The 25054-nt window shown below is 44.3% G+C and overlaps 1 protein-coding gene across 1 annotated transcript in view; it reads right to left on the reverse strand.

Moving 5' to 3' along the window:
* Positions 1–25054, reverse strand: part of REC114 (REC114 meiotic recombination protein) — a 381896-nt gene that overhangs the window by 129641 nt on the left and 227201 nt on the right. The gene's annotated exons all lie outside the window — the stretch shown is intronic.

The raw sequence follows: 25054 nt of genomic DNA on the forward strand, positions 1-25054 counted from the left end.
ATCAAGGCAAAGAAAGGAGGGGCCTGTGCCCTGTACTGTATTCCAAGATAAGGAATTTACAGGTAAGTCAAAATTCCTATATTAATCATATGGTACACGATTTGTATTTATAAACCATAGGATGTAGCCAAGCAATAAACTGAGGGGTGGACAACAATATAGCAAAATGGAGCTGCCAGCAGACCTGTAATGTTTCACATTCTTTGTGATATGCCTTTAAACGTTATATGTATTCTCATGCCCCTGGTTTCTCCCCTCGGCTCAGTTTACCCTGTACAGATATGGAACGGAACAGGACCCTATTTTTATTTCCGTTTAAAAAACGGAAAGGACTCAAAATCGGATGTCAGCGGTGTCATCCGCTGACATCTGCAATTCCATAGACATGCATTATGTCCGTATATCATCCGCAAACGGATGGGATGATATGCGGACATACGGACCGGATGACACAAATGTCATCCGTGTCCGTGAAAAAAAAAAAAAAGTGCCGGAGCGGATCGCAATACGGTCCACTCCGTGTGAAAGGGGCCTTATAGGAAAGTCAACGTAAATCTTTCTGCAACTGCTGCCTAGGAAGCTTAAGCTCAGGCACAGCAATTCATACATCTCTCTGCTGCTGGAGGAACTTTACTATTAACCCTTTCCCTGTTAGCTACAATGTTTCAAAGAAATATACAATCTGGGGAAACGAATACACAACCAGAATCAGAACTCCTTCCAGATCAGGATTTAAACCATGAACCAAACAAAAGAAGAAGAACGCTTAAAAAAAACAACCTGGAAAGTGCAAGAAAATCGTAAAGCTGACAAGGAAGAACTGCTGTCTAATATCAATGATTTATAGTCTAATACTGTTAAATACATGTCTGCTCTCTCAACAGTCTCATGAGCCATTACAACTAGAGGGAGCTATTAGGCAATTGAATGTTGCTTATTTATAGTTATCAAAGACTGTGTGTTAAATATACTATTCTTTTAACCCCTTCCATACCGCGCCATTGTCAAATGACGTCGGCAGGAATCCTTTCTCGATCTGGGCGGACGTCGTATGACGGCGCCCGGATCTCCCCGCTACTGCACGCCCCCGGGGGCGCGCAGCGCGGCTATCGGGGGTGAGGCTCGTCCCTCGGACTGAGCACAACCCCGATCAAAATTGGCTGTTTACCACGTGATCGGCTGTGTCAATCACAGCCGATCACATGAGCGGCTCCAGCGCGAGCCGCTCGTTCCTTCCTTAATGCGCGCCCCCCGGGGGCGCGCAGCGTGGCGATCGGGGACGAGGCTCGTCCCTCGGACAGAGCCCATCCCCGATCTAGGTAAAGAGCCAATGAAATTGGCTCTTTACCACGTGACCGGCTGTGTCCAATCACAGCCGGTCACAAATGTCATCAGAGAACACGGTAACTAGCTGTCACCGTGTTCTCCTCCTCACACACTGATCCTGTGTGAGGAGGAGATTGTGGTAACAGCTAGTTACCAAGTACAGTGCACCCCAACCACACTGATTCCCCCCCCCAATAAAAAGCACCTGTCACTAGCCCATCAAAGTACCCAAGTACCTGTCACCAGCCCATCAGGTACTCTGATGACAGGTACTCGGGTACTCTGATGGGCTGATGACAGGTACTCGGGTACTCTGATGACGGGTACTCGGGTACTCTGATGACGGGTACTCGGGTACTCTGATGACAGGTACTCGGGTACTCTGATGACAGGTACTCGGGTACTCTGATGATAGGTACTCGGGTACTCTGATGACAGGTACTCTGGTATTCTGATGACAGGTACTCTGGTACTTTGAGTACCCGTCATCGGAGTACCCGAGTACCTGTCACCTACCCATCAGAGTACCCGAGTACCTTCCACCTGCTCATCAGAGTACCTGACACCTGAAGTACCCGAGTACTTGCCACCTGCTCATCAGTACCCATCACTACTCATCAGTACTCATCAGTACCCATCAGTACCTATCACCTATCAGTATCAGTACTGATCATCCGTACCCATCAGTACAGTATCAGTATCACCTATCAGTATCAGTACTACTCATCAGTACCTATCATCTGCCCATAAGAGTACCCGAGTACCTGTCACCTGCCTATCGGAGTACTCGAGTACCTGCCACTTGCTCATCAGTACCAGAGTACCTGTCACCTGCCCAGCAAAGTACCCGAGTACCTGTCACCCTTCATACAGCCACCATGTCTAAGTCCAAAAAGGTTTATATACGTCCTCTGTTTAAACCTAAATACCGGTGTTATGGCAGCAGATAGCTGCCATAACCCTGGTATTTTTTTAAACGGTGGATGGTTGGCTTTCCGATAAGTGTGGTATTGCCATACTCAGGAGGAGTGGCAGAATGTATTTTGGGGTGTCATTTTTGCTGTGTACATGCTATGTGTTAGGAATATCCTATAAATTGACAAATTTGTGTAAAAAAAAAAAGTTTTTATTTTTTTCCCACATTTTCCAAAAACTTGTGGAAAAAAATAACATGTTCAAAGGACCCATAATGCCTCATAGAATATACGTTGGAGTGTTTGCTTTCCAAAATGGGGTCATTTTGTGGACTTTTCCATTGTATTGGTGCTCTAGGGCCTTGAAAAGTGTGATAGGTAGTAAGAAAGTTTTATGTGTATTTATGCTCCTAAAACGCCTTATAGTGCTACTTGGACGCGGAGTCTCTTTTTGTGGCCAGGCTGTGTAAAAGTCTCACACATGTGGTATCACCATACTCAGAAGGAGTAGCAGAATGAATTTTGGGGTGTCATTTTTGCTGTGTACATGCTATGTGTTAGAAATAGCTTATAAATTGACAACGTTTTGGGGAAAAAAAGAAAAAAAAATTTTTTTCTTCATTTTCCCAAGAATTGTGGGAAAAAATTATAACTTCAAAAAACTCACCATGCCTCTTACTTACTAAATACCTTGGACTGTCTACTTTACAAAAAGGGGTCATTTGGGGGGGTATTTGTACTGTCCTGACATTTCAGGGCCTCAAGAAAGGAGATAGGCCATCAGTACATCTGGTGTGATCAATTTTCAGTAATTGGTACCATAGCTTCTAGACTCAATAACTTTCACACAGACTAAATAATATACACTAATTTGGGTTCATTTTACCAGAGATATGTAGCAGTATAAATTTTGGCCCAAATGTATGAAGAAAAATTAATTTTTTGCAAAATTTTATAATAGAAACTAAAAAAAAGTGTTTTTTTTTGCAAAATTTTTGCTCTTTTTTTGCTTATATCACGAAAAAAAAACCCCAGTTGTGATCAAATACCACCAAAAGAAAGCTCTATTTGTGTGAAAAAAAATGATAAAAATTTTGTTTGGTTACAGTGTAGCATGACTGAGCAATTGTCATTCAAAGTGTGAGAGTGCTGAAAGCTGAAAATTGGTTTGGGCAGGAAGGGGGTCTAACTGCTCTGTATGGAAGCGGTTAAAGCAGTGCGACACCCAAGGGTCATTGCAAGAATTAAACAGATATGAGGAGCTCAATCTTGAGAGAAAATTTAGTGATGAAAACAAAGGCAGAAGTGAGAATAATAACAAAATAAGTTGCACTATAATGTGACCAAACTAAGAATAAATAAATTATTGAAACATGTCCATAAAGTCCATTGAGAGGCCAGATGTGTCTGTGGATATCCCTATGGAATTAGACTTACCAGAGAACAATATAAAGAATGCCAGATTAAACCAAAAACATCCAGTGGAAACCTGAGGATATCTAACAAAGTTGATGCGAAGAATCTCAAAATACATGGAATTTGCATGGAATGAAAAACAAAAAAACGCCATAGCGTATAACCAACAAAACAATTAGTTACATAGTTACATAGTAGGTGAGGTTGAATAAAGACAATAGTCCATCCAGTTCAACCTGTGTAGGTGTGTGTGGCTGTAATCATCTAACATAGCCCTTAATGTCCTGATCCTTGAGATGTAAATCTAAGAGTCTTTTGAAAGCCACCATACTACCCACAGAAACCACCTCTTGTGGTAGACAATTCCACAATCTTGTAGCCCTAACAGTAAAGAATCCTCCTCGTTGCCTGAGGTTAAAACGCTTCTCCTCTAATCGCATTGTATGTCCTCGAGTCCTCATGCAATTCCTTCGAATGAACAGCTTTTTTTCTAAGCTGAGATCCCCATTAAGATATTTATAAATTGCTATCATGTCCCCCCTCAGACGTCTCTTCTCCAGGGAGAATAAATCGAGCGATTGCAGCCGCTCTTCATAGTTAAGGTCCTCCAACCCCCTAATCAGTTTAGTTGCCCTTCTCTGGACTCTCTCCAGCTCCAACACATCCCTCCTGAGGACTGGCGACCAGAACTGGACAGAATACTCCAGATGCGGTCGGACCAGAGTTTTATAAAGTGGAAGGAGTCTCATCTCTGGAATACAACCCTTTCTTTATGCATGCTAATATTCTGTTGGCTTTGGCAGCTGCCGCTTGACATTGCATGCTGTTGCCTAAACTATCATCAACCACGACTCCCAGATCTTTCTCCATTTTTGATTCCCCCAAGGGTTCCCCTCCTAACGTGTATTGTGTTTTTATGTTTTTAGTCCCCAAGTGCAAAACCTTACACTTCTCCACGTTAAACCTCATTTGCCATGTCGTTGCCCACTCCGTAATTTTGTCCAGGTCATTCTGTAGGATATCTGCTTCATGCTGTGCAGTTATTGCCCTGGCCAATTTTGTGTCATCTGCAAAAACTGATAACGAACTACTGATCCCGTCCTCAATGCTGTTTATGAATAAATTGAACAAGGTTGGTCCCAGGACTGAGCCCTGGGGCACCCCGCTTACTACCTCAGACCAGTCTGAGTATGCGCTGTTAATTACCACCCTTTGGACCTGGCCTTTTAGCCAGTTCCGTATCCAGAAGCAAACCCTGCTGTCGATACCTGCAGACCTTATTTTATAAAGTAAGCGCTTGTGGGGAACTGTATCAAACGCCTTAGCAAAATCCAAGTACACCACATCTACTGGTCTGCCCCTATCTAGCTCACAGCTCACCTCCTGTCCTAATACTGTCAGCAAAGATCAGGAACAGTGGTCTAGCTATAACCTTACTGAGTTCCTTGAGTACTCTCGGATGTACGCCATATGGACCTGGTGATTTGTTTGTGTTAAGTTTATCCAGCCTTTCCCTGATTTCACCCTCTGTTAGCCATAGTGGCAAGTCCTGTGTATTACTACTAACCATACAGTCATGGTCAGTGTACCCCTCCTTTTCCTGTGTAAAGACTGACGAGAAAAAAGCATTCAGCACGGTTGCTTTTTCAGTGTCCTCTGTAACCATCCTCCCATCGTCGTTAATTATGTGTGCAATATGCTCTGCCCTAGTTTTTTTGCTGTTGATATATTTTAACGCTACGGTTTAGCCAGCCAGGTTTGGCTTTGTCTCTTCTAAATTTATTTCCCATAGGAATGCACTGCAAGATGCATTTGCTTAATATGTTCCTAAAGCATTCCCATTTTTCCTCTGTGGTCAGTGATCCCAAGGTTTGGTCCCAGTTTACCCTTTCCATCAATGAGTACAATTTTGGAAAGTTTGCCCTTCTGAAGTTTAGGGTTCTTATGTTCCCCACTTGCCTTGTTATATTGTTATTTATACTAAATGTGATCATCCTGTGATTGCTAGAGCCCAGGTTGTCCTGGACTCCTACCTCCGAGATTATGTCTGGGTCATTAGTGATCAATAGATCCAGGACTGCGTTTTCTCTGGTAGGGGAATCCACCAACTGTGACATGTAGTTGTCCTGTAAGTTTTCCGTGAATAGACGGGCCTTCTGTGAGTGTGTAATCCCCTCTTCCCAGTCAATGTCGGGATAATTGAAGTCCCCCAATATGATGACTGATCCCAATTTTGCCACTTTACCCATTAGTGCTAAAAATTCCAGCTCTACCTCCTCCCCTTGGTTAGGTGGCCTATAGCAAACCCCCACAACTACTTTTCCCTTTTCTCCTTCCCTATGGAGTTCAACCCACACAAATTCTAAATCCATGCTCATCCCATCTGTAATGTCACTTCTTTCTATCACCTTTATATTGTTCTTGACATAGAGACATACCCCTCCCCCTCTTTTTCCTACCCTCTCCTTCCGGTACACCGAATACCCTTGGATATTGGCCAGCCAGTCATGTGAGGGGTCGAACCAAGTCTCTGTTATTCCCACAAGGTCTATGTCATCCTCATGTACTAACATTTCCAACTCATCCATTTTATTAGCTAGGCTCCTGGCATTAGCATATACCCCTCTTAGTTTTACGGAAGTTAAACGTGATTGGCGGTGAGGTTTATTCCTGTTTGGTCTGAGGTTTTCCCGCACAGACCTGCCAATTGACGTTGTGGACCTACTGTCGCTGCTGACCCTACAACTGCCTTCAGTCCTTTGCTCCCTCCTGACTGATTCTACTTCTGAGCCCTCCCCCCCGTCTCCTAGTTTAAAAGCCCCTCCAACTTGGTGGCCATCTCTCTCCCCAAAAGAGCTGTACCTTCCCCATTAAGGTGCAGCCCATCCTTACTAAAGAGCCAGTAGCCGACTGAGAAGTCAGCCCAGTTCTCCAGGAACCCAAACCCCTCCTTCCTACACCAATTCCTCAGCCACTTATTAAGTTCCCTAATCTCCTTCTGCCTCTCTGGCGTGGCTCGAGGTACAGGCAGTATTTCAGAGAAAACCACCTTGGAGGTCCTTTTCCTCAATCTATTACCTAAGTCCCTGAAATCGTTCTTAAGGATCCTCCACCTACCTTTTACTTTGTCATTAGTGCCCACATGCACCATGACCGCTGGGTCATCCCCAGCCCCACACAACAATCTGTCTGCCAGATCTGCGATGTGCCGAACGCGGGCGCCCGGTAAACAACATACTGTTCGGTTACCGAGATCTTTTTTACAGATTGCCCTCTCTGTCCTCTTGATAATTGAGTCCCCAACTACCCCAACCTGTCTAACCTTTCCTGAGTTACGGCCCCCCTTCTTCCTGGAGCCGCCCCTCCCCTGGCAGCTGGGGGAGGGTGCATGCTCCAGCTCTGCCACCCCTGAGCTGATATCCTCCTCAACCTGCAACTCGGCAAATATGTTAGGGTGTACCAACTCAGGACTGGCCTCCCTGACACTCATCCCTCTACCCTTCCTAACGGTCACCCAACTGCATACCTCTGATGCTTGCGTCTCCTCTATTCCTCCCTCCTCTATGCTGGCCCCTGCCAGCGCCTGATGGGTAATGTCCAAGCTCCTTTCCAGGTTGTTGATGCAACGCAGTGTTGCCACTGTGCTCTGTAGGTCCAGGATCTGGTCTACCAGAGCAACAAGTCGCTCACATCTTGCACAGCAGTATTCGCCCTCGATTGGTTCATCAAGGAACGCATACATGCAGCAAGAAGTGCACTGAGTGGCATCCCCAATCCTGTCGGACATTATTACCCACTACTCTATGGGGATAATATTAACGACCTGCTCTTCCTTACCTACACTACCTCTAACTCCCCTAGTACTAAACCTGGGGTACTCACCAGTCGCTAATACCCTCACCAGTCGCAAGGATACTCACCAGTCGCAAAGATGCTCACCAGTCGCAAAGATACTCACCAGTCGCAAAGCTACTCACCAGTCGCCCGGATACTTACCAGTCGCAAAGATGCTCACCAGTCGCAAAGATACTCACCCACCAGTCGCAAGATACTCACCAGTCGCAAAGATACTCACCAGTCGCACGGATACTTACCAGTCGCAAAGATGCTCACCAGTCGCAAAGATACTCACCAGTCACAAAGATACTCACCCACCGGTCAAAAAGATACTCACCAGTCGCAAGGATACTCCCCAGTCGCAAAGATACTTACCAGCCGCAAGATGCTCACCAGTCGCAAGATGCTCACCAGTCGCAGATACTCACCAGTCGCAGATACCCACCAGTCGCAAGATACCCACCAGTCACAAGATACTCAGCACCGTCGGTCAGTCGCAGAGCACCTCTCAGTCTATAGTAGCCCCTTAGTAATCTGTATTGCTTGTAGTTTTTGTACTTGTATGTAGTTTGTACTTGTAGTCCCCCACTAGCCCACCCCCCTACCAGCAGATCAGTTGCTTCAGTTGCTTCCTACTTACGTTCCTAGGTCAGGTCCAGGTCCTGTCAGGTCCTTGTCTCCGCCACTGCTGTTCTATCCCCGCTCTGACGCCGCAGCTGCTCTGTCCCCGCACTGGCTCCCTGCTGGTCCGCACTGATGCCGCTGCTGCTCCGTCCCCGCACTGTCTCCCTGGTCCGCTCTGTCGCCGCTGCTGCTGCTATGTCCACCGCACTGTCTCCCTGGTCCGCGGCTCCGAGGCTCCTGCACCCGGCCCCTGGCTTCCTAGTGCGGCTTTCCCCGCTCCCCCCGCACGTGCGGCTCCTCCTCCGCTCCTCCTCCACACAGCTCTCCTCGCTGTGTGTGTGTGCTGTGGATCACTCGCAGCTTCCGGCTTCCGCTTCCGGAAGAAGCAGAAAACTGTTTAGGTTCACTCACATTGTGAGACTATCACCATCCTTGTGAGTCAAATCAAGTGATAGAGTAATGAGTAGGTACTCATTACCAGAGTAAAAATTAAATAAGCAATATACAACGCAGTGGTATCTGTGACAAACCACACGGAACTTCAGATGGTATATATATGTGAAATATAAATGAAACTTCCACCACCAATCGGAAAGGATAAATGCTGATTAAATACTCCTTACCAGATATAGATAATAGAAAGCCAGTAAGTGAATGTGCAGGAAAAGTGACACACCTCCACCGGTATATACACTCCTTACCAGATTGCAATGTGAATACACTTATAGCAGAATGGTTAGCTGAAGTGATACTCCAAATTCAAATTGAGTGATAGTGCAGGAACCCATGACACCTCCACCTACAAATATGCTCCTTACTAGATAACAATATGGATCGTGCATGTAGCAAGATGTATGTATGTATGTATGCATGTGTATGTATGCATGTGTATGTATGTATATGTGTGTGTGTATATGTGTGTATATATGTAGGGGACATTATTATATAATACATATAAGTGATAATAAAGAAGTTTAAAGAACAATTGAAATGCTGTAGCACATCAAAAAGGATATAAAGTAGAATCAAACACAAATTCACTTCGGTATAGGGTTTTTTTTGGGGTTTTTTTTTTTTTTTTTGGATCACTGAAGGAGTTGATGATAGGACATGTGTTTATGGAGTGGTTGAATTTGAATTGTAAATAAATTTGGATATCACTGTAAGATTAATAAATTGGTTGTAGAAAGGGGAGGGGCTTTCCTCCCTTCCCCTTTCTAAGAAAAAACCCTCTTTTTTTTTTCTTCTCACAATATAAAGGATTGTATCCTAATTACACTGAAGTGGGGGTTTTATTAGGGTTGAAGGATTAACCCGGAATTTTTTTTTTTTTTTTTTAGGTGCTATAGAACAATCACTGATAGATCTGCAAATTAGTTTATTGAGGAGGGGGTGTTGGGGGAGGGGGGGGGGGCTTTTTTTTTTATATATATATGTGTAGGTATGTGTGTATGTATGTATATATATATATATATATATATATATATATATGTGTGTAGGTATGTGTGTATGTATGTATGTGTATGTATGTATATATATATATGTATATGTGTGTATATATGTGTATGTGTGTGTATATATGTGTATATAGTTTTTGGCTCTTTGATGAAGTCTTTTTTTATTTTTTTTTTTTATTTTTCCTGTGGAATTTATATAATCCCTAAGGTAGAGAGAAAGGGGAAGGAAAATGGAGAGAAGGATAATTTGTAAATATTCATAAGTGGGTCCCCCCCCCCCCTTTATCGGCTGCCTACCTCAGAGGAGGAGGAGAGAGGACCAGGAAAGCAAACACATCATAAATCAAATATGGGGTAGGTAAGGGGACATCTTCAGTGGATATAGGGGGAAGAAGGGAAGGGGAAAGGAAAAAAAAGAAGGGAAAAAATTATCAAACCGGGTCAATAGAGAGAGGGAAGGGATCCTCACCCCGGGAAGATCCTGGGCTTCACCTCAAATAGGATAACACTCATTAAATTAGGGAGGGAATTGAGCGTAATATACATAAGTATAACGTAGATAGGAGGAAGATCCTCCTTAAAAGGATTTTTGGTAGAGGGGAGGGGTAGGTAAGAGGCGGGTTTTTTTTTTTGTTCTTTTTCTCAGGAGTCTTGTTCTCAAATCCAATGGCAACCATAAAGATGGTATCATTTAATGTTAGGGGACTTAATACCCCCTAAAAAGACACATGCTTTTAAACAAACTTAGACGATTACAGGCGGATATAGCGCTTATACAGGAAACACATTTTAGGGAGGATGGAGTGCCATCCTTAAGAAATAGAAGTTATCCTACTGGTTATCATTCAAGTAATACAATTTCTAAGTCTAGGGGGGCCTCTATCCTCATCTCAAATAAACTTTCCTGGGAACATGAGGAGACTCGTTTAGACTCGGAGGGGAGATTTGTTTTCGTAAAAGGACTCTTAGAGGGAGTTAAAGTCACCATTGGCTCGATCTACACACCTAATGTAAATCAGGATATTTTTCTTTCTAGAACTTTTAGGGTCCTGTCTGAATTTGGAGAAGGGCAAATATTATTAGGGGGAGATTTAAATATCCCGATAAATCCAAGTATTGACACCTCCTCCGGAATATCATCGGTGTCCCCCAAAATGAGAAAAAAAGTAACTCAGATACTGCACAAACATCAATTAATGGATGTATGGCGGTTACAACACCAGGGAGAAAAAGACTATACATATTATTCAACAATACATAAAAAATACTCCAGAATAGATCAATTTTTAGTTCCCCATAGACAGCTGCAATCAGTGATAAAAACGGAGGTGGGTAGCATTACATGCTCGGATCATGCTCCGATAGTGATGTGCTACTCACTTTCAGAAAGAGAGAAATATGCAAATAGATTTTGGAGATTGAATGAAAGTTTGCTCCAGATCCCAGAGGTGAAGGAGGACATTCAGAAAGAAATCCAATGGTATTTCCAAACAAATGACATACCCGAATGCGATGCAGGAATTCTATGGGAGGCGCATAAAACAGTGATTGGAGGGGTATTGATAAAACACGGATCTCGGTTGAAAAAAGAACGGAAGAAACAACTAGATGCATTGTTGAGTGAGTTACAGGAAATGGAAATAGTTCATAAACGAAAAATATCTGTAGAACTGGAAAGAAGAATGAATGAAATACGTAAACAAATAACAGATTTAATGCAATACAAAGCCAAGGCAGACCTCCAGAGAAGTCGAAGAGCAGGATATGAGTCTGGGAATAAATGCGGAAGAATGTTAGCCAGAGCAGTTAAAGAACAGGAGTTAAAAAGACACATCCCTCATATTAACTCTCCTAAGGGCAAAAAAGTATCATTGCCTAAACAAATAGCGAAATCCTTCGGAGCCTTTTATTCTGCATTATATAATTTGAAAAAAGAAAAAGTAGAAAAAACAAGCATTGATGCTTATATTAAAGATTCTGGAATGCCAACACTGCACTTGGAGATTAGGAGGGAGCTGGATTTACCGATAACCTTACTAGAGGTCCAACAAGTTATTGAGGGAACAAAGTCAGGGAAAGCTCCAGGCCCAGATGGTCTAATAATACAGTATTACAAAGTGTTTTTTCTGATTTTGGGACCATATTTCACAAAATTATTCAATGAAATAGGTCATAACTCACATTTTTGTAGAGATTCGTTGGGGGCACAAGTGACAGTGATATCCAAAGAAGGGAAAGATCTAACTCTGTGCGGTAGTTATAGACCAATATCGCTGTTGAATGTGGACCTGAAGGTCTTTGCAAAGATTATTGCAAATAGACTAACACAACATATAAATTCTTTGATACACTTAGATCAAGCAGGCTTTGTCCCTCAAAGAGAAACAAAGGATAATACAATAAAAGTATTAAATCTAGTACATATAGTGGAAAATACTCATCTCCCGTGTGTTTTTTTAGGAACAGATGCAGAAAAAGCATTCGACCGCATTGATTGGGAATATATGTTTTCTACACTGAATTTTATAGGAGTAGACAAGACCATGTTTCAGTGGATCCAAGCTATTTATTCTGCACCATGGGCTCAAGCAAAAGTTAACGGTATTCTATCAGATTCTTTCCCTCTCAGAAATGGGACAAGACAAGGTTGTCATCTTTCCCCTTTATTATTTGTCTTATCTTTATAGCCATTTCTCTGTCGAGTGAGACAAAACATGGATATATCAGGAGTAGTGCGGGGAAACAGGCAATATAAAGTTACTGCATATGCAGATGACTTAATGTTTTCGCTCACTAGACCAGAGATATCATTGCCAAATCTATTAAAAGAATTTGAAATATATGGAAGATTATCCAATATGAAGATAAATCTTGAGAAATCAGAAGCTATGGGAGTGGGAGCTTCTCCTTCTTACTTCCAGAGACTGAAACAGAAATTTGGGTTTAGATGGACGGAGAGAGCGATAAAATACTTAGGAACATTCATACCCCCCAAGGTAAAGAAAGTATATGAATATAATTTCATCCCCCTTTTGAATAGAACAAAATTGCTGTTGGAAAAATGGAACACAAGGAATACATTGCTGGTTTGGTAGATCAAATGTGATAAAAATGTCTATTCTTCCAAAATTCTTATACCTCTTTCAAACTTTACCCATCAAAATTTCAGCTCAATATCTTAAGCAGGTCCAATCAATATTTATAAATTTTACTTGGGCAAAAAAGAAACCAAGATTGTCAGTCAAATATCTAACTCTTCCAAAAAAATATGAAGGTGTGTCCTTACCGGACATACGTAGATATTATCAAGCCTACCATTTATGTCGTCAAATTGATTGGTGTAGACATCATGAATCTAAATTGTGGATAGGTTTGGAACAATCTCAAACACCAATCTCCCTGAATAGGGCTGCCTGGTGCTATGACTATCTACCGGGGACCTTGAAAAGCCACCCGTTGATAGGTAATACACTAAAGATAGTCTCACAAGTATATATAAAGGGGAGGGAAAAAAATCTAGAATCTCTTTTATTTCACATTTTGGGAAATCCAATGTTCCCTATGGGAATGGAAAAAGGCCCATTTGGAGAATTAAAAGAAAAAGGTTGTTTCCAAGCCTCACATTTTCTGAAGGGAAAGAACTGGCCGACACTTGAAATACTGATGAATAAAGAGGATACCTTTGGACTTCCGTTTTGGAGTGCCTTACAGGTACATCATTACCTTAATACACTACCACAACCTCAGAGATTTGGAAGGCAGGAAACAATCTTTAAAAGATATTGTTCAGAAACAGGAACCTTAAGTCATACTTTATCTAAAATGTATAATTTGCTAGTGACACCTAAAGACCAGGCTAAATTATCCTAAGTAAATGGGAAGAAGAAATGAATTGTACCTTTTCCTCCGAGCAGCAACAAAAAATAATAGATCGGGCTTTTCAGTCCTCCATATGCACCAAAATACAAGAAACAAATTATAAAATCTTACCAAGGTGGTATTACACCCCTCAGAGACTGAATAGTATCTATTCTAATACATCAGATCGGTGTTGGCGCTGTCAAGAGGAAATAGGTACAATGATGCACATATTTTGGACTTGTTCTAAGATAGGAGGATTCTGGGAGGAAATTAGAAAAATAATGCAGAAATTTACGGAGGTAGAGATCCAAATGGATCCTGCCTTCTTATTACAGGTATCAACAATGTCAACAAAAAAATGCAAAAGATCAATAATAAGTCACTTAGCAAATGCAGCTAGATTATGTATCCCTTTGGGGTGGAAAAAAAATATTCCACTCTCTATAAGGGATTGGATAGAGAAAGTGGAGGAAATAAATAAAATGGAAGATCTGACCCTAACAGCAAATCATAATAGAGAGAGATATAGACAGACATGGGAGGGATGGAATGTATTCATCCTCTCTGAAGAAGGGAAGACTCTTAGAGAGTAAAGTAATAAGGAAGTTCGAGAAGTTTGCCATTGGAATTGAGAAGAAGAAGGGGGGGAGGGTTCGGTTTTTTTTTTTATTTTTTTTTTTATTTAGGGGAGTGGTGGTATAGTTGCTTATTGTTTATGGGGGGAAGAAAGGGTAGGGAGGGGTAAAAGAAAGAGAAATGGAAAGGTAGGTTGAAGTAAGAGGCTGTATTGTATAAAAAATGACATTTCATGGGAAAAGAGAGAAAACAGGCCACCATAAGTTAGGATGGGGATAAAGATAAATATTTCTACTCCTAAATGTGCATTTCTTGTTGTATATTACTTTAGTTGGCTGTTATCTTATGAAATGTAAAATGTAAAATCCTTTTCATTTTCTAATAAAATTAAAATTTGAAAAAAAAAACAAAAACAAAAAAACAAAAAAGAAAAAAAAAAAAATTATTGAAACATGTCCATAAAGTCCATTGAGAGGCCAGATGGAATGATGTGTCTGTGGATATCCCTATGGAATTAGGCTTACCAGAGAACAATATAAAGAATGCCAGATGAAACCAAAAACATCCAGTGGAAACCTGAGGATATCTAATGAAGTTGATGCAAAGAATCTCAGAAGACCACAATACATGGAATTTGCATGGAATGAAAAACAAAAAACGCCATAGCGTAAAACCAACAAAACAATTGAAAAAAAAACAGTTTAGGTGCACTCACATTGTGAGACTATCACCATCCGTGTGAGTCAAAATCAAGTGATAGAGTAATGAGTAGGTACTCCTTACCAGAGTAAAAATTAAATAAGCAATATACAACGCAGTGGTATTTGTGACAAACCACACGGAACTTCAGATGGTATATATGTGAAATATAAATGAAACTTCCACTACCAATCTGAAAGGATAAATGCTGATTAAATACTCCTTACCAGATATAGATAATAGAAAGCCAGTAAGTGAATGTGCAGGAAAAGTGACACCTCCACCGGTATATACACTCCTTACCAGATTGCAATGTGAATACACTTATAGCAGAATGGTTAGCTGAATCGATACTCCAAATTCAAATTGAGTGATAGTGCAGGAACCCGTGACACCTCCACCTACAAATACACTCCTTACCGGATAACAATATGGAACGTGCATGTAGCAAGATGGTATGTTGGACCAATCTAGAAGTCAGACCTCAGATGCTGGCAAATGGAGACTCGGGGGTAAATGCAGGCAGGATTTCAGCTGTGTTGAATAAGGACACTGCTACCAGACACCTATATCCATATATGTAAGTCAGTTAAGGAAACCGTGTTAGTCCCTTCTTTGGCCTGTCTCACTAACACGGTTTCCTTAACTAACTTACATATATGGATATACAGTGCTTTGCGAAAGTATTCGGCCCCCTTGAACTTTTCGACCTTTTGCCACATTTCAGGCTGCAAACATTAAGATATAAAACTGTAATTTTTTGTGAAGAATCAACACTAAGTGGGACACAATCATGAAGTGGAACGAAATTTATTGGATATTTCAAACTTTTTTAACAAATAAAAAACTGAAAAATTGGGCGTGCAAAATTATTCAGCCCCCTTAATACTTTGTAGCTCCACCTTTTGCTGCGATTACAGCTGTAAGTCGCTTGGGGTATGTCTCTATCAGTTTTGCACATCGAGAGACTGAAATTTTTGCCCATTCCTCCTTGCAAAACAGCTCGAGCTCAGTGAGGTTGGATGGAGAGCGTTTGTGAACAGCAGTTTTCAGTTCTTTCCACAGATTCTCGATTGGATTCAGGTCTGGACTTTTTCTAACACCTGGATATGTTTATTTGTGAACCATTCCATTGTAGATTTTGCTTTATGTTTTGGATCATTGTCTTGTTGGAAGACAAATCTCCGTCCCAGTCTCAGGTCTTTTGCAGACTCCATCAGGTTTTCTTCCAGAATGGTCCTGTATTTGGCTCCATCCATCTTCCCATCAATTTTAACCATCTTCCCTGTCTCTGCTGAAGAAAAGCAGGCACAAACCATGATGCTGCCACCACCATGTTTGACAGTGGGGATGGTGTGTTCAGGGTGATGAGCTGTGTTGCTTTTACGCAAAACATAACGTTTTGCATTGTTGCCAAAAAGTTTGATTTTGGTTTCATCTGACCAGAGCACCTTCTTCCACATGTTTGGTGTGTCTCCCAGGTGGCTTGTGGCAAACTTTAACAACACTTTTTATGGATATCTTTAAGAAATGGCTTTCTTCTTGCCACTCTTCCATAAAGGCCAGATTTGTGCAGTATACGACTGATTGTTGTCCTATGGACAGAGTCTCCCACCTCAGCTGTAGATCTCTGCAGTTCATCCAGAGTGATCATGGGCCTCTTGACTGCATCTCTGATCAGTCTTCTCCTTGTATGAGCTGAAAGTTTAGAGGGACGGACAGGTCTTCGTAGCTTTGCAGTGGTCTAATACTCTTTCCATTTTAATATTATCGCTTGCACAGTGCTCCTTGGGATGTTTAAAGCTTGGGAAATCTTTTTGTATCCAAATCCGGCTTTAAACCTCTCCACAACAGTATCTCGGACCTGCCTGGTGTGTTCCTTGTTCTTCATGATGCTATCTGCGCTTTCAACGGACCTCTGACACTATCACAGTGTGCAGGTGCATTTATATGGAGACTTGATTACACACAGGTGGATTCTATTTATTATCATTAGTCATTTAGGTCAACATTGGATCATTCTGAGATACTCACTGAACTTCTGGAGAGAGTTTGCTACACTGAAAGTAAAGGGGCTGAATAATTTTGCACACCCAATTTTTCAGTTTACTATTTGTTAACAAAGTTTGAAATATCCAATAAATTACATTCCACTTTATGATTGTGTCCCACTTGTTGTTGATTCTTCACAAAAAAATACAGTTTTATATCTTTGTTTGAAGCCTGAAATGTGGCAAAAGGTCGTAAAGTTCAAGGGGGCCGAATACTATCGCAAGGCACTGTAGTTGTCTGGTAGCAGTGTCCTTATTCAACACAGCTGAAATCCTGCCTGCATATACCCCCGAGTCTCCATTTGCCAGCATCTGAGGTCTGACTTCTGGATTGATTTAACATACCATCTTGCTACATGCACGATCCATATTGTTATCTAGTAAGGAGCATATTTGTAGGTGGAGGTGTCACGGGTTCCTGCACTATCACTCAATTTGAATTTGGAGTATCGATTCAGCAAACCATTCTGCTATAAGTGTATTCACATTGCAATCTGGTAAGGAGTGTATATACCGGTGGAGGTGTCACTTTTCCTGCACATTCACTTATTGGCTTTCTATTATCTATATCTGGTAAGGAGTATTTAATCAGCATTTATCCTTTCCGATTGGTGGTGGAAGTTTCATTTATATTTCACATATATATATCATCTGAAGTTCCGTGTGGTTTGTCACAGATACCACTGCGTTGTATATTGCTTATTTAATTTTTACTCTGGTAATGAGTACCTACTCTATCACTTGATTTTGACTCACACGGATGGTGATAGTCTCACAATGTGAGTGCACCTAAACTGTTTTCTTCAATCGATTTGTTGGTTTTACGCTATGGCGTTTTTTTGTTTTTCATTCCATGCAAATTCCATGTATTCTGAGATTCTTCGTATCAACTTCGTTAGATATCCTCAGGTTTCCACTGGATGTTTTTGGTTTCATCTGGCATTCTTTATATTGTTCTCTGGTAAGCCTAATTCCATAGGGATATCCACAGACACATCATTAAATCTGGCCTCTCAATGGACTTTATGGACATATTTCAATCATTTATTTATTCTTAGTTTGGTCACATTATAGCGCAACTTATTTTGTTATTATCTTTTGGGGTGTCGGTCACACTTGAAGTCGCTGCTTTTATTTTCTTTTTGCACTAGCGCAGTTGTTTTTTCTTCGTTTTCATTTTCATTTCAGAAGTGAGAATAACACATCTCCATTAATCCAGATCTTATCGCTCTACATCTACCAGACGCTCCACAAGATCATTCAAATCCCTACAAATCAAGATCTTTTACACGTAAGAAAGAAACTACAAAACAACAGAGGACATGCAGAATCACGGTTTGTTTCTTTAAATCAGTTTGAACCGGAAACCTGAGATGAAAAAAGACTTTGTGGACTTTATGCAGAAGGTGTTTGAGAGAGATCATGCTGAGTCTGCCCCTCCTCTTAAAGGAGAAGAATGTTGGTATCTACCATGCTTTGGTGTCTACCATCCTCACAAGCCTGATCAGATTAGGGTGGTCTTCGACTCTAGTGCTCTCCATGAAGGTGTCTCCCTCAATGACAATCTTCTTACTGAGCCTAATCTGAACAACAATCTTATAGGAGTTTATTTCACTTCAGACAAGAGCCAATTGCTGTTATGGCTGACATTCAGCAAATGTTCCACTGTTTCATCGTCCATGAAGACTACAGAAACTTCTTCATGTTCTGATGGTACTGCAATAATGTCAATGATGAAGTTAAAGACTACCGGATGAAGGTACATGTTTTCGGTAACAGTCCTTCTCCTGCATTAGCAATTTATGGACTGAGGAAAACAGCTCAAGAGGGTGAGAAGGAATTTGGATCTGATGCATGACAGTTGGTCAAAAGGAATTTCTATGTAGACGACGGACTCAAATCTCTACCTTACGGGAAAAACTGAATTTTTGTAAAATCTTACCTGTAAAATTCCTTTCTCTGAGTCCTCCGACAGTCGCTGCCCCTTCATATTCGTCACAATAGGGTTATTGACCTTTGCTCCGTAGGAGTGGCTAGACAACAGAATATGTTAATATCAAAGCTTTTAGCCTACCCCACCCCCAGGGGGTGGTCCCCTCAGTCAATACCCTCCTGCTTCCTGCATTCCTACCTCAGTTTCAGTAGCATAGCAGTAGAGTACATAAACAAAACCCCAAAAGAGGGGCGGGGGCGGCGACTGTCGGAGGACTCAGAGAAAGGAATTTTACAGGTAAGATTTTACAAAAATTCCGTTTTCTCTTACGTCCTCCGACAGTCGCCGCCCCTTCATATTCGTCACAATAGGGACGTCCCAAAGCAGTGTAGACATGAGGGGTGGGAAAAAAAAAACAGCCGCGCCTAAGGCAACGCAATACCCACATCAGAGAAAAGAACCTTACCAAAGGAAGGAAACCAACTGGGCAACATGAAAAAAACTTGCTCAACAGGAGCAACAACCCAGGAAAGAACAAGTAACCTAGGGGTAAAAATACCCCAACAGCCAAGGACCCAAACAAAGGACCCTAAGGCACTGCCGCACTAAGAACTTTACGGCCAAAGGAAGCATCTGCCGATGCCTGAACATCCACCTTGTAGAATTTTGAGAAGATGTGAACGGACGACCAAGTCGCCGCCTTACACACCTGGGCCACAGAAGCCTGATGATGACAGGCCCAAGACGTACTCAGAGATCTTGTAGAGTGCGCCTTCACAGGCATGGGAGGAACTTTCCCCCTCAAAGCACAGGCCTGTTCAATGACCTGCCTGATCCATTTGGCGATGGTAGAGGCCGACGCCGCCATGCCCTTCCGAGGCCTCTCTGGAAGGACAAAGAGAGAATCCGTCTTGCGAAAGGATTCAGTCGATGACAGGTAAACCCTGATCGCCCGAACAACATCCAAGGAATGCAAAGCCACTTCCTTTGGATGGTTTGTCTTGCCTTCGCTTTGTGCAAAGCCTATGTCCTCATTGAGGTGAAATTCCGAAATCCTTTTCGGAAGGAAAGACGGGTTAGGACGCAAGACCACCTTATCCAAGTGAACCACTAAATACGGAGATCTGCAGGACAAGGCAGCCAGCTCCGACACCCTGCGAGCCGAGGTGATTGCCACCAAAAAGGCGACCTTCTTGGACAACATAGACAACGAGATCTCCCTGATTTTTTCAAAGGGAGCATGTTGCAACACGGACAGAACAAGGTTCAAGTCCCATGGAGGCAAAGGCTCCCTCCTAGGAGGGACCAGAAGCCGCACCCCTTGAACAAAGGTGCCAACCAAAGAATTAGACGCCACAGGGCGCTGAAAGAGAACGGCCAGAGCAGAAATCTGACCCTCAATCGTGGCCAACGCCAAACGCTGGTCCACGCCCGTTTAAAGAAAAGCCAACACCCTTGATACCGAGTATGAACGAGGGGAATACCCCCTGGACTCACACCAGGCAAAATAGGCCTTCCAAGTACGGTAGTAAACCTTCCCCGAAGAGGACTTTCTAGCCTTAATCAAAGTGTGAATGACCTCAGGGGAGAGACCCCTATCCTTCAGGATCTGGGTTTCAACAGCCAGGCCGTCAAAGCCAGCGACTGTAAAGCAGGATGAAATATCGGCCCTTGAGACAGGAGATCGTCTCGAAGAGGCAGACGCCATGGAGCGTCGACCGCCAGATTCACGAGGTCTGCGTACCAAGACCGGCGAGGCCAGTCTGGTGCCACCAGAATCACCGTTTTCGGTTCCGAGGCCAACCTCCGAAGAAACCTGGACAGCAGCTGAATCGGTGGAAAGGCATACATCAGACGATACTGATGCCAGGGCGCCACCAACGCGTCTGAGGCGTCTGCCCGAGGATCGCGCGTTCTTGCCACGAACCTTTCCACCTTGTTGTTCAGACGAGACGCGAACAGGTCCACATCTGGGGAACCCCCTTCTCGCACAACATCAGAAAGACATCCGGGTGAAGGGACCATTCTCCCTGGTCCAGGTTCTGGCGGCTCAGATAATCCGCCTGCCAGTTTTCCACCCCCGGAATGTGAACAGCAGATATCGCTGGGACGTGCGTCTTGGCCCAAGACAGAATGTCGGCCACGTCCCGAGCCGCTCGGGCACTCCTGGTGCCCCCTTGGTGGTTGATGTAGGCCACCGCTGTGGCATTGTCCGTCTGCACCCGAACCGGACGGCCCTGCAGCCTGTCCGACCAACGCCGAAGGCAGAGATTTATTGCTCGCAATTCCAGAATGTTGATCGGAAGGGAGGACTCCTCCTCCGACCAAGTTCCCTGGGCGGACAGAACGCCCAGAACACCACCCCAGCCCGACAGGCTGGCATCCGTGGTGATCACCGTCCACGATAAAGGACGAAAGGACTTGCCCCCCGACACCGCCGGGGACTGGAGCCACCACAGAAGGTCCCTTCTGGTGCGATGACTCAACGAAATCTGGAGATCCAGAGATTGCGGTTGTCCGTCCCACCTGGCCAGAATCTCCCTCTGGAGACCCCGCGTGTGAAACTGGGCAAAGGGTATCGCCTCGAAAGCCGAGACCATCAGTCCCAGACACCTCATGCACGTCCGGAGGGACGAGCACTGAACGTCCCTGAGGGACCCGACTTCTTCTTGAAGCTTCCGCAGCTTGTCTTCCGGCAGGAATACCTTCGCCTGAACAGAGTCCAGGGTCATTCCCAGGTAAGGAAGACGAACCGACGGACACAGCGTCGACTTTGGAAAATTTATCGTCCAACCGAACTCTTGCAGAGTCTGCATCGTGACGGACAGGTCGTTCACCAGGCCCTGACTGGTCGCAGACCGAACCAGAATGTCGTCCAGATACCCCAGGATCGAGATGCCCTGGGCTCTCAACAAAGCCAGAACCGGCGCAAGCACCTTGGTGAAAACCCGCGGAGCCGAGGCGAGACCAAAGGGCAACGCCACGAATTGGTAGTGATCCTCCGCAATGGCGAATCGAAGGTACTGCTGGTGACCCTCGAAAATGGGGATGTGAAGGTACGCATCCTTCAAGTCGATGGAGGCCATGAATTCCCCCGGAACCAGGGCAGCCACCACCGAGCGCAGGGATTCCATGCGGAACTTGCGAACCCGCGCAAAGCGGTTCAGAGCTTTCAAGTCCAGAATCGGACGTACCTTGCCCTTTCTGGGCACAGTGAACAGATTTGAATAGAATCCCCGAAATCTGTCCTGATGAGGCACCGAAATCACCACTCCCTGAGCCCGCAGGTCCCGCACCGCCAGGTGCAGATCCCACAAGCACTCCGGAGACAGCTGAAGATTTGAGGGAAAAAATCTGCCCGCCGGCCGAGAGAGAAACTCGATCTTGTATCCAGATCGAACGATTTCCTGAACCCACCTGTCCCGAACGCGGGCCAGCCAGGGTTGAAGAAAACCGAGCAAACGTCCCCCCACCCCAGAACTGGGTGAGGGCGCCCCTTCAGGCCGCATTGTTATGGGCAGCGGACCCGGACTGGCCGGACTTCTGCTTACCTGCCCACGGCTTTTTCTGGGAGCCTTGTCCCTTGAAGGGCTTACCCTTATAGTGCGACCGAAAGGCACGAAAGGACCCCTGAGAGGGTCTAAACGAAGCATTCTTCTTACCGCGAACAAACTTAGACTTGTGAGTCTGGGGCAAAAGAGTACTCTTACCCCCAGAAACACCCTTGATCAGAGTATCCAAGGATTCGCCAAAAAGACGAGAACCCGCGTAAGGCAAATTAGCCAGTCTTGCGAGAAGATTGGTCAACAGACCAACATTTCAGCCAGATCAGGCGACGGTTCAACACCGCCACACTCTGCAGACGCGCAGCCAAAGGGACCAGATCTAGGTCCGCATCACACAAATACATGACACCCTGATGAATCTGATCCACCATAGCCAATGTCGACGGCGAAGCAGAGTCAGCCACCAGAGTGCGCCTGAGCACCTGCGTCCAATCGGCAATAGCCTGGGCTGCCATAATGGAAGCAAAAATAGGCTTCAGCATAGAGCCCGCAACCGTATAAGAGTGACGGGCCAGAGACTCCAATCTCCTGTCCGTAGGGTCCCGCAACACCGGGGTATCCTCAGCAGGAATCGCAGTGGATTTATGCAAAATCGCCACCGCGTGATCCACCTGAGGCGGCACACACCAACGCTCATCAGTAGCTGGTGTAAAAGGATAACGCAGCTTGAACCTACTCGGTACAGCAAAAGGCTTCTTTATGTTGCGCCATTGCTCCTCAACAGCGCGCTGAAATTCCGTAGAGCAAGGAAAAACCTGCAACGTTTTGCATTTTCTCTGCGTCCCATAAGAGGACATCAAAGCAGGAGGACATGGTTCATCCTCCAAATGCAGCGTTTGTTTGATAGAAGCAACCAACTCATCCATGAGCGCAAGCTCTTCAGACGAGCCAGGGGGAGAATTATCAACCCCTTCCACCTCAGCCTCCCCTTCAGACCCTGCAAGGTCTAGAGAAGAACGAGACCCTGAGAAGGGCACTCCAGCCATAGCATCCCCATCGCCCTCTGAATCAGAGGAAATGGACACCCTGGGCCTTTTTGTGGATCGATCAGCCACCAGCATCTGTACCTGAGCAGCAAGGTTAGCCACAATAGTAGCCAGATCAGCCCCCTCGGGGGAAGCAGCAGCAGCCCCCTGGCCCCCTACCAAGGAGGGAGGAAACTTGCATTCCTGAGAATCCATGCCCTGGTAACTTAGGAAAAAAAGGAGTACTGCCCCTTTAAGGTCGCGGCAATCGCAGCCCACCGCACTCACAAAACACACTGACCCACCGGGCTAGGAATACAAAGGCAAGGAATACAGGAATGGAAGGTAAAACCTGGAGAGGTCACACAGGCTGCTGCTTCAATGATCGCTGTCCTCAGAGCAAAAGGAAGTGATGCGAGACTGACCGCCCCCATAAAGCTTATGTAAGGCTACACAAACATGGCCGCCGGCCGAGGCTGTAGAGGCAGAAACACTGACATGTGGCCCGCGCGATCGCCGCCAAAATGGCGGCGTTTGGCGCCAAAACGGCGCTCTCACCACACAGGATCTGCCACCACAAAACTGTCACAAAAAAATGGCAGACCGCAGCAGCGGTCGCCGCACAGTATGCCCACAACATGTCTCACAATCATGTCCTTCACAGCACACAGCATGTCACACAGCCTGTTACACAGAGCAGAGCAGGAGAGCCCCCCCCCCCCTTGCAGCCCACAGAGAGCAGCTATACTGACAGGGAGCTCAACATTATGCACAGACATAGTAAAAAGTTAATAACTGCGCTAAGCTATACAAATAAAAAGCTGCAGCTGTAGTGGGAATCACTATGGGTAGATATATAAATAGAAAAGCTGCGCTACACAGTTGATACCCTGAAAGTCAATCAGTATTACTCAGAGATCATTAAGGAAGTCCAAACAAAAATGGCACAGATGACATATGCATTCAGTAGGACAGTCTAAGAAGAAAAGGTTCCAAAGTGCAGATGAAAAGGATGATGAATCCGCCACCAAGGGTCACTTCAAATCAGCCACAGTGGAGCATGCTAATGCGCTTACCAAATGCAGGAAAATAATCAGCATTAAACACTCTCAAGCAAGTCTGCTGCAGAAGGGGCCACCTCTCCTGAATCGCCACATCCAGCAAGGATAATACCAGCCACTTGGTCCGGAATTATGGATAGTATGCAAAGAGGAAAGGCCACAATAGTGCAGATAGTCTAATACGATTTATTAAATATATACAGAAATGCACTTACAGTATCTCAGATAATGTGCGCTTGTCAAAGGATTCAAAAACACCGCCGCCGTCCGGCTTCCGGATGTAGAGTAGTGACGTCAGCACGCCTTCCCTACGTACGTTTCGTTACAACTAACGTCTTCATGGGGATGCGGGCGGCGTGCTGGGTCACTACTAATATACCAACAGAGGCATCCGCCCCATCCGGAAGTCGGAAGCGGTCGGCGCCATATTGGACTCTGGAAGTCCCACAGTGCAGTACAAGCGCAGCGGCCGCGTCCTTCTGGATGAGAGAAGCCGCGGGCGCCATCGCTAGTCTGGGAATAGCCGGACAAATAAGGGCAAAATATACACAGATCAATGGAAGGCACAGGTGCAAAAATAAATCCGGGAATGCCCCGAATTGCTAAACAAATTTTAAAACATTTTATTATCCACTAAAAACATCAACAGATAAAGATCCAGCCAGAGTAGCCTCCACAAAGATCAGCTAAAGGATACAAATTAAAATTTATCATATCCACTAATATATGCCACAATCTGGTTACTATCAACTCCTCATAATGGAAAAA

The sequence above is a fragment of the Pelophylax lessonae genome (genome assembly GCF_965119305.1).
Source record: "Pelophylax lessonae genome assembly, chromosome: 4".
NCBI lineage: Eukaryota > Metazoa > Chordata > Amphibia > Anura > Ranidae > Pelophylax > Pelophylax lessonae.